The 9,811-nt window shown below is 44.2% G+C and overlaps 1 pseudogene; it reads right to left on the bottom strand.

The window, feature by feature from the left end:
* On the bottom strand, positions 1-8,403 carry LOC139435556 (uncharacterized; annotated as a pseudogene).
* Between the last annotated feature and the right edge of the window lie 1,408 nt (positions 8,404-9,811).

Genomic DNA, 9,811 nt, shown 5'->3' with positions numbered 1-9,811 from the left:
GAGATGAGTTTTCAGTCTGCGCCGGAAGGTGTGTAAGCTTTCTGCTGTCCTGATGTCAATGGGGAGCTCATTCCACCATTTTGGAGCCAGGATAGCAAACCCACGTGTTTTTGCTGATGGGAACTTGGGTCCCCTTCGCAGCGAGGGTGCAGCGAGCCGTTTTGTTGATGCAGAGCGGAGTGCACGTGCTGGGGTGTACGATTAACCATGTCCTGGATGTAGGAAGGGCCAGATCCATTCGCAGCATGGTACGCAAGTACCATTGTCTTGAAGTGGATTCTAGCAGTTACCGGAAGCCAGTGGAGGGAGCGGAGGAGCGGCGTGGTGTGGGAGAATTTAGGAAGGTTGAAGACCAGGCGAGCCGCTGCATTCTGGATGAGCTGCAGAGGCCGGATGGCACATGCAGGTAGACCAGCCAGGAGGGAGTTGCAGTAGTCTAGGCGTGAGATGACGAGAGCCTGGACCAGAATCTGAGTCGCTTTCTGGGTCAGCTGGGGACGAATCCTCCTGATGTTTGTTAGGAGATATAAATGATAACTAGGCCGCATTTCCAAATCTCCCCGCGTCCCTACACAAGCCGTTATCTTACATGAAGGGAATCCAGGGCATACACTTAACCGTTAAACAATAATCCACTTTAATGGTAATATACAATGCAATACAATCAAATACATTACCATACACAACCATATCGTATCATATGTGTAATGTCAGGAGTTTGGCCTACTCCTGTCTCCTGCCCACAGGCCGCCAGACCTCCAGTCCCAGCGGCACGAGAAGAGAGAGAGAGAATACAGCGGGGTTCCTGTCTAAATACCTCGCTGACCAAAGGAGGAGTTATCTGCGCCTCCCTTCCAGACCAGTGATTGGCTGCTTAAATTCCCCAACCCCAGTGGCTCAGCTTCATTATCACAGGGATCTGAGATGACTGTATGTTAACTCCACACCTTCCCCCTCTTCCTTTGTCCTCACAAAACCAAATGTTCACAGGCCCCAAAAACAGTTCACAGTTTTCTTACTCAAATCATTTTCAAGCTTCTTCACAGTTTGCATGAATACATACAAATATTTCCTTACAATTCCCTCTTTTGCACTCTTAAAAAAAGAGCGCAATTTACACAAGGCACTTGCAAAAAACTGCATCCTTGTCTGCTGAGTCTCCATACTTTTTATTCTCAGTGTCCACAGTGAAGGGCACTCCGTCCAGGCTCTCGTTGCAGATGACGCAGCGGAAGCAACCGGGGCGGTAAGACTTCCCCAGGGCCTGCCGGCCTGCATGTCCATGATTAGATGTCCACCTGCGTTGCACTTGTCTGCAGACTGCTGGAACCCAGAGTACAGAAAGTCCTCTTCACAGAAAACCCTTCCTGCGTCATAGTAGAACGCCTTCCCTACTACAGGCGCTGCAGGTGAAGCAGCTGTCATGGTAGAGGCTGCCCATAGCTTGGCAGGCCTGGCTGGCTCCATACACCGTCTTGTTGCACTTAACACACACTCCTGTTTCAGCGGAGAGTGGAGTCCCCTGTGCCGTCCTGGCTTGCCGTGTCTTTGTCCCCTCTGATCCGCTGACGGCGGCTTCTGGGCTGCCTGCTAGAGAGATGTCTTCCTTCTCCTCCGGCTTGCTGATGGCGGCTTCCGAGTCGATGCTGAATAGATGTCCTCCCGATCTTCCTTCTCCGGTCCGATGATGATGCCTCCCGGGACGACTGCTGGATGGATGTCCTCGAGGTCCTTCTCCTCCAATCCGCTGATGACAGCATCTGAGTCGACCTCCATGACGAGAGCCAGATCTGTCCTGATGTCGTCTAGGGTCCTCGCAGGTGTTTTCCCCCGCCGCACACTGGCTCCGCACAGTGGTACCAGTTGTCCCCCTTTCCTTGTAGGCGGACGGCATGGGATGTCCTCTGGGTCACTCGGTCGGGGCCGGAGAGCCTGGGGTTGACAGTCAGCCTCCTGCGTCTCGGGTCCCCCTTTTGGCATCCACAACCTGTGTGGAGAAATCTGATACAAATCCCTCAAGCCTACGCTCCGGGCTCTGGGGCCCTCGGCTGTTTGACCCACCAGTGCGTGGCCACTTGGAGCCTGGTGGTGGGGTGTCTTACAACAACAGACGTCTGAGCACAGGTTCTCTAAATTAATTGTGCAGCTTCAGAATCTTAATACTTGGACTGTGCCCACTAAATAAGAACCACAACATCTTTAGGTAAACTAAATAACATATTTCAATAGCTCTGAATTTCTGACAAGCATCTGTATTTATTTTTAAATGAAATCCCTGAGATCCCATTAAAAATCTAAAAATATGATTTGAACTGTTAATGTTTCTGGTAAAGAAACACACTAATGTTATGGATTCAAAAACAACCAAAATCACAATGCTAACAAAGTGAATGGCTTCCTGGTGATACTGCTTTTACCCGTCAGTTCTTAGATATTATCCCACTGAAAAAATGAATACAGAATTCCCACCAACTGTCATCAAATGTCTTTCTAAATGTAGATGAAATGTATATCCCCATAATGACCTAAACAATAAAGTCTATGGCTTTTACTTCTTTACCAGACTAGTTACATGATGTTGTCCAAATTACATTGTGTCTCATTACATTACTATGTTTTAGCTTAACTGTAAATATGTTCTTTCTACATTTCAAACCTCAGTTACTTTAATACCTGTTGAAACATTAGTTGACACATTACTCACCGGTCAGCCTCTCCAGTATTTCATTCTGGACTTACATCTCTCTGGTAGCCCCTTGGCCACTGATTCTTTATCTGTGTTACCTGCTATAACTCAATCAATACTAGAGACATGTCAACATTCATCAAACAGCCTCTTATCCCCAAATATGGAGCAGGTCAATTCTAAAACTGTCAATCAATGGTCAGATTGAACAATGGAGTTGTGCCAGCAGGTTCCTTTCAGTCCCTAAATGAAAAATGTACATTGTAAAGTTTACACTCCCCCTTTTTTACACATTCTCTCATGTGTAAACAAAAACCTGTATGGGAAGAAAACCTTCAGGTCATAATGGATTATAAGACAATACCAAACATTTTTCCCAAATGTACATCCATTATTTTCACAGTAAACCCTTGAGAGTGTTTCTCTCCATCATTCAGTCCTAAAAGAAACAGAATTCCAAATGTCATAGTTTGAGTTTCACATTCTGCAAACAGCCACCTCCTGTGGGAGTGAAATATCAAGTAGGTTAGAAACGGTTTCCCCTTTTGTGCAATGTTAGGAAACCTCTCATTTCACACATTATTATCACCCAAAAATAATGTGTTAGTCCAAAACTTGCTTGATTAGTCATCGTTTTAAATCATGCAGTTGCACTGATCAGCTGCAGACATACACACACTCACACTGTCAGGTTGTAAAGTCAGGTTTGGTCAGGTTCACCGCAGAGTCAGTCATTGACAGTGCCTTCCCAAGTTACCCTGTCGGTCAGTTGGTCTCAGTCTTTTTGGCCATGTGTCGTGCTCTGCAGAGACTTTGATGTTCCAGCACAGGCCAGCATCCTCCGTCTATACAAATCTGTATATATGGAGCGCCATCATTTATTAATTCACAATTACAACTATAATGTTCAAGATATCTCCAACCCCTCCTTGCTGTTTCCCACATTCCCTGAAAAGTGTCTAGCCAAAAAAATGTCACTTCCTTATTGTACTATTACTATTACTGCAATTCATTTACACCTAATTAGTATTAAAATGACTAATAGATCTATTTCAGAAACATGTGTACATCACTATCTTGTGTCAAAACATTACTAGGATCTGTAAAGATCTGCTATTTATTCCATAACTCATTCTATCAATTTATCTTCAATTCTGGTGCACTTAAAGAACAATGTTACCCTCCTTAAAAGTGCGTGGAACTCTGGGTGTCTGAACATGAAACCAGTACCTCAAATTGAAATACTATATTTTGTTTAGAACCAGCTTTCCCTTCAACATGACCTATATAAATAAATATTTATCTGATCTTATAGAGCTGTTACTAAAACTCTCCCTTTGAACTGATCAATACTGTAACAAATTAAAACACTACCAAATTCACACACGAATAAAAAGTCCAGTGCATACTTCCTTCATGCCCCCCCCCCCTTTTTTTATCAGTGTGTATTAGACTGATTTTCCACTTCACTTGAATAGTTCTCCTCTTTTCCGCTATTTTTATTTACCAATTGACTAATTTATGGTCAATACATCTTCTTATCTTCACTTATTTATATTTATCTTTTGTTCACGATAACAATGGTATAACAACCACACGTCTTCAATTCTGGTCCACCTAAAAATCAATGTTAAACTCTTTAGCAGTGTGTGGAACCCTGGATGTCCGAACATGCAACAATTACTTCCTCCTTTATCAAGGATTTAAAACAGAAGTCATTTCATATTTCCTATGGTAATAACTATGCTACAATGGTGAAAACAATTATTTAGATTGGAATACTATATCTGGCTTGGCACCAGCTCTCCCTTTAACATTATCCATACAGATAAAGATGTGTCTTATAGAGTGGATCCTAAAACTATCCCACTACTTTATTCACACGTGAATACAAAATGTCAAAGAATATTTTGTTAACCTGATGAAAAGATTGAAGAATATGGTTGTACTCTGTCATGTGGCCCCCTTTAACCCTCAGTGTGTTCTCATTTTACTCTAATAGTTTACTGCTATTTTTAATTTAATAAATCTTTCTGTCTTTACGTATTTATGCTTTAAATGTGCGTTTTGTGAATAAGTGTGTTTATGTGTAAACTCACTCATTCCCGTTTTCCTTTTCTCCTCCTCTGGTTTTCTCAAGCCGTGACCCCGGCCTCCTCACTTCTAATCGACCATGCCAACTCCTCTGATTCTGTGTTCTCTTCAGTCCATCAGCTGTAACTTCATCAGCTGTAACTCTTTTAGGCAGCCTTTGGCCCAGTTACATCTGCATCCGCCATCATGCCACTGTTCTTGCACTGCTTTGCATTTCATCTCCTCCTTTACAGTCTCCCTGCTGTTTTATGTAGGGCGGATTCTGCTCTCATGTCCCACACTTTGCTCTTGTGCTCAGCTTGGAACTTCATGGTCCCGTCTGAGGGACTGATGAGCGTAGATTTCTGCCCGTCAGCATGCTGTTTGGTTCTGGATGCCACAGGTGGAGATAGTTCTGGCTGCAGTCTTGTTGTTGTTGTTTCAGCTCTGGTTCTCTGTCTGTTCGATGGAGAAGGAGGAGCCTCCTGTTGGGTTAGGTCTTTTGTCTGCTTGGAGGGTCGGGATCGTAGCCTTTTCTAACTCAGAGGGGGAGTCCAGGTCTCGGGACGCATTACCTATAAAAAATCTAGCACACTGAGGTTAAATAAATCCAACCCTTTCCACTCTGACTCTTTGTAATCATACTATCTGTCTTAATTGTTAAATGCCATCTAAACAACCTAATTGATGTCTACAAATGATATTACAAAAACTCACTCTAAAAATTGTTTCATCCATTGCTACATATTTACCCAACATAACTCTTTCAGGAAACCATTTTCTCCTATACATTGAAAAACGTACATGTTTCCAGCATCACATATTCCACACACTACGAAAGAACATCTACATATTTTCTCCAATATTTTAAGCTAGTTTCTATAACAAGATTATCATGTGTGACATAATAATCAGATGTCTTGTTTGCTAACCAAGAATATTAAACTTTAAAATCTCTTTTGACCAGTTGAAGTCCTGCTTACTTCATCCTTAAACTCTTCTTTAATTTGAAACCAAAAAAGGTCTTCCTTCTCCACCATGATCCTATCTCTATATCAAAGTCCAGACAAACTGATGATTTATCTTCAGAAACCATGAGGAATGAAAACACTATTCTCCCTTACTTCAGTTCTAAATCAAATGAGCCAGACAGGAAACCCCCTTTAACCACTTGCTTATCCTATTATTTTGATCAAAGTTGTGTTACAAGCAGGTTAGATCTGTAATGAATTAAAATCAATATTTAAAGACGCAATATAAGTTAAATATATTGTTAAGCTAATTACTGTTTTATTGTGAAGGCCTCTCTGGCGAACAGCGGCCTTTGGCTTTTATTTTGAAAGGCCGTTCCGGAACAGCGACAATCGTTCTAATGCATTAACTATAGTCGTGAAAGAGACAAGGAGGGGGAAGGCGTGTGGAAGCAAGCAATGAACTGAAAATGCCACCAATCCTGTTTTAACGTGATGGCGCACATTGAAAACCGAAGCGCCCTGTCATAACTGACAAGCGTTCAAAAACCTTTCTGCTTATCCCTTAGGCCACTACTTTTTGTTTTGTTCATAACCTAAAAATACAATTGTGATGAATAGCTTGCTGTTGTACCATTACATTTACCAACATAAAACAAGGTCTGTACTAATCAACAATGACAACCTACAGACAGCTCATTTATTTAAATATACGCACTATATTGACTTCGCTTTTATTTATCTGACTCAATTAACGTGCTTCCCCCCTTTTCAGCCACTAGATGGCAGCAGCAGAGCACAAATGAGCTTCACTCTTCTGAGCGAATGTCTGATTTCCACAGACAATGCTCACACAGGTTATTCAGGTAAAACTCACACAGATTTATTCCCCGTACAGTTTGTCCGGCTTGATAACGTGCCTCATATGTCGTCACGCAGGACTCTCTGCCTACCTTGCGATCAACATTATGTTTACGTTAGCCTTTCAAATTAATGTTTACAGACAAGGGAAACGAGAGCCGGGCTCGTCACAATGTAGGTGACGTTAGCGCTCTCTCCCAAGGATTTAACATATAAAAGTCCGCTGAGGCTTTCGCTTATTTGGTCTTGGACTCTTATTTACCCCCAGTTTTAAAGGGCGGCTCGATCTGAAAATATCGAGCGTCCAGGTTTCGTCGTGTAGGAATTACACCCACAGCCCACGAACTGCACCGCTTCCACGCCACTTCAGGAATAAACTACCTGAGATCCACGCTAACTGCTTTATTTCGTCACGCAGGACTCTCTGTACCTTGCGATCAACTTTCACGTGTTTTATATAACTTTCCTAACATGGTAAAAATATGCATTGTATATTCCATTCAAACTTCAAAAACACTTTGAAACGCCTACAGACAATCCTACAGTTTCGTTACCTCCTTTGTAGTGGCGCAGGGCCCTGCTGTTGTCCGAGGCGTCTAAAAGTGTTTGTTCCCGACCTAGTCTGGTCGCCTGAATCCTTCCACAGCTCATGTTTATTCGGCACGTCGAGATCACCATTTGTTAGGAGATATAAATGATAACTAGGCCGCATTTCCAAATCTCCCCGCGTCCCTACACAAGCCGTTATCTTACATGAAGGGAATCCAGAGCATACACTTAACCGTTAAACAATAATCCACTTTAATGGTAATATACAATGCAATACAATCAAATACATTACCATACACAACCATATCGTATCATATGTGTAATGTCAGGAGTTTGGCCTACTCCTGGCTCCTGCCCACAGGCCGCCAGACCTCCAGTCCCAGCGGCACGAGAAGAGAGAGAGAGAACACAGCGGGGTTCCTGTCTAAATACCTCGCTGACCAAAGGAGGAGTTATCTGCGCCTCCCTTCCAGACCAGTGATTGGCTGCTTAAATTCCCCAACCCCAGTGGCTCAGCTTCATTATCACAGGGATCTGAGATGACTGTATGTTAACTCCACACCTTCCCCCTCTTCCTTTGTCCTCACAAAACCAAATGTTCACAGGCCCCAAAAACAGTTCACAGTTTTCTTACTCAAATCATTTTCAAGCTTCTTCACAGTTTGCATGAATACATACAAATATTTCCTTACATGTTGTAAAGCGTGTATCTGCAGCAGCGGGTTGTAGCAGCGATGTTTGCAGTGAAGGACAGGTTGTTATCTAGGATCACACCCACATTCCTTGCAGTCTGAGTCAGGGAAACAACAGAGGTGCCAATGTTGATTGTTAGGTCAAGAGTGGGACAATCGGAAGGAAAAGCAGTTCAGTCTTGTCAAGGTTGAGCTTGAGGTGATGAGCAGACATCCACTGAGAGATGTCAGCTAGACAAGCAGAGATGCGTGCGACGACCTGGGTCTCTGAGCGGGGAAAGGACAGAATTAATTGGGTATCGTCAGCGTAGCAGTGGTATGAAAAACCATGCGGGCTAATGACAGATCCGAGCGAGTTTGTGTACAAGGAGAAGAGGAGGGGACCAAGAACAGAGCCCTGAGGGACCCCTGTAGTTAATTGACAAGGGTCGGACTCCGACCCTCTCCATGTAACCCTGTAGGTGCGGTCTTTGAGGTATGAGGTGAGGAGGGAAAGTGCAGAGCCTGAAACTCCAAGTTCTTGGAGAGTGCGAAGGAGGATCTGATGGTTCACCGTGTCGAATGCAGCAGACAGGTCCAACAGGATGATGACAGAGGAGAGGGAGGCTGCTTTAGCCGTGTGCAGTTCCTCAGTGACAGCAAGGAGGGCAGTTTCTGTGGAGTGACCTGCCTTGAAACCAGACTGGTGCGGATCCAGAAGGTTGTTCTGATGGAGATAACAGGAGAGTTGTTTAAAGACAGCGCGTTCAAGTGTTTTAGACAGGAACGGGAGGAGAGAGACAGGCCTGTAGTTTATAACATCAGACGGGTTGAGAGTGGGTTTCTTTAGGAGAGGGTTTACTCTTGCCTCCTTGAGACTGTTTGGAAAGTGACCAGAAGTTAGAGAAGTGTTGATGAAATGGGTGAGAAACGGTAGAATATCAGGAGCGATAGTCTGAAGGAGGTTTGAAGGGATAGGGTCCAGAGGACAGGTGGTAGGGCGGGCAGAGGTAATGAGGGTAAGAACCTCACTTGGAGAGAGAGGGGAAAAGGAGGTCAGTGTGTGGGTGAAAGGAGGGTCTGGTGACCCATCGGTGAGTAAAGGTGAGTCAGAAAAAGAAGAGCGAATATCATCAACTTTTTTTTCAAAGTGGTTAACAAAGTCGCTTGACAGAAGGGAGGAGGGGGAAGGGGCTTTGGGGGGGTCCAAGAGGGTGGAGAAGATGGAAAATAGTTTTTTAGGATTGGAATAGGACGATTGGATCTTATCTTGAAAGAAAGTGCTTTTTGCCTGAGAGATCGAAGCAGAGAAAGAGGAGACAAGAGCCTGATAGGTTAGGAGGTCGTCATGGTGTTTGGATTTCCACCGTTTCCGCTCTGCTGCCCGAAGGACGATTCTATTAGCACGCAGTGCGTCATTTAGCCAGGGAGCAGGAGGGGACTGACGAGCCTGCAGAGATGTGAGAGGACAGAGAGAGTCCAGAGAGGATGAGAGTGTAGAGAGGAGAGTTTCTGTAGCAGAGTTTGGAGGTAGGAGTTGGAACGAGTCAGAGGAAGGGAGGGCTGAGAGCACTGATGAGGCAAAGGTAGAGGGGGAGAGGGAACGAAGGTTACGGCGGACAGGTGCAGGATGAGAAGAGATTAGTTTGTTATGTTTGGAAAGGGGTAGAGAGAATGAAATGAAGAAGTGATCGGAGGTGTGGAGCGGGTTTACAGAGAGGTTAGAAGTAGTGCAGTTCCTTGAGAATATGAGATCAAGGAAATTGCCAGCTTTATGAGTTGGTGGGGAAGGAGACAGTGAGAAAGCAAAGGCGGTTAACAGAGATGTTAGTTCATCTATCTTCCCGTCTGGAGGTTGAAGTCTCCGAGAAGTACAGCGGGAGGGCCAGATTCAGGGATGTGTGAGAGGAGATTATCTAATTCCTCCAAGATGTCCCCCAAGGCGCCTGGTGGACGGAAGAGAACAACAATGGTTAATTGTATAGGATGGGTTACTGTGA

Source organism: Pseudochaenichthys georgianus, chromosome 17, assembly GCF_902827115.2.
Source record: "Pseudochaenichthys georgianus chromosome 17, fPseGeo1.2, whole genome shotgun sequence".
Taxonomy (NCBI): Eukaryota; Metazoa; Chordata; class Actinopteri; order Perciformes; family Channichthyidae; genus Pseudochaenichthys; species Pseudochaenichthys georgianus.
This window is presented reverse-complemented; position numbering and strand designations above follow the sequence as displayed.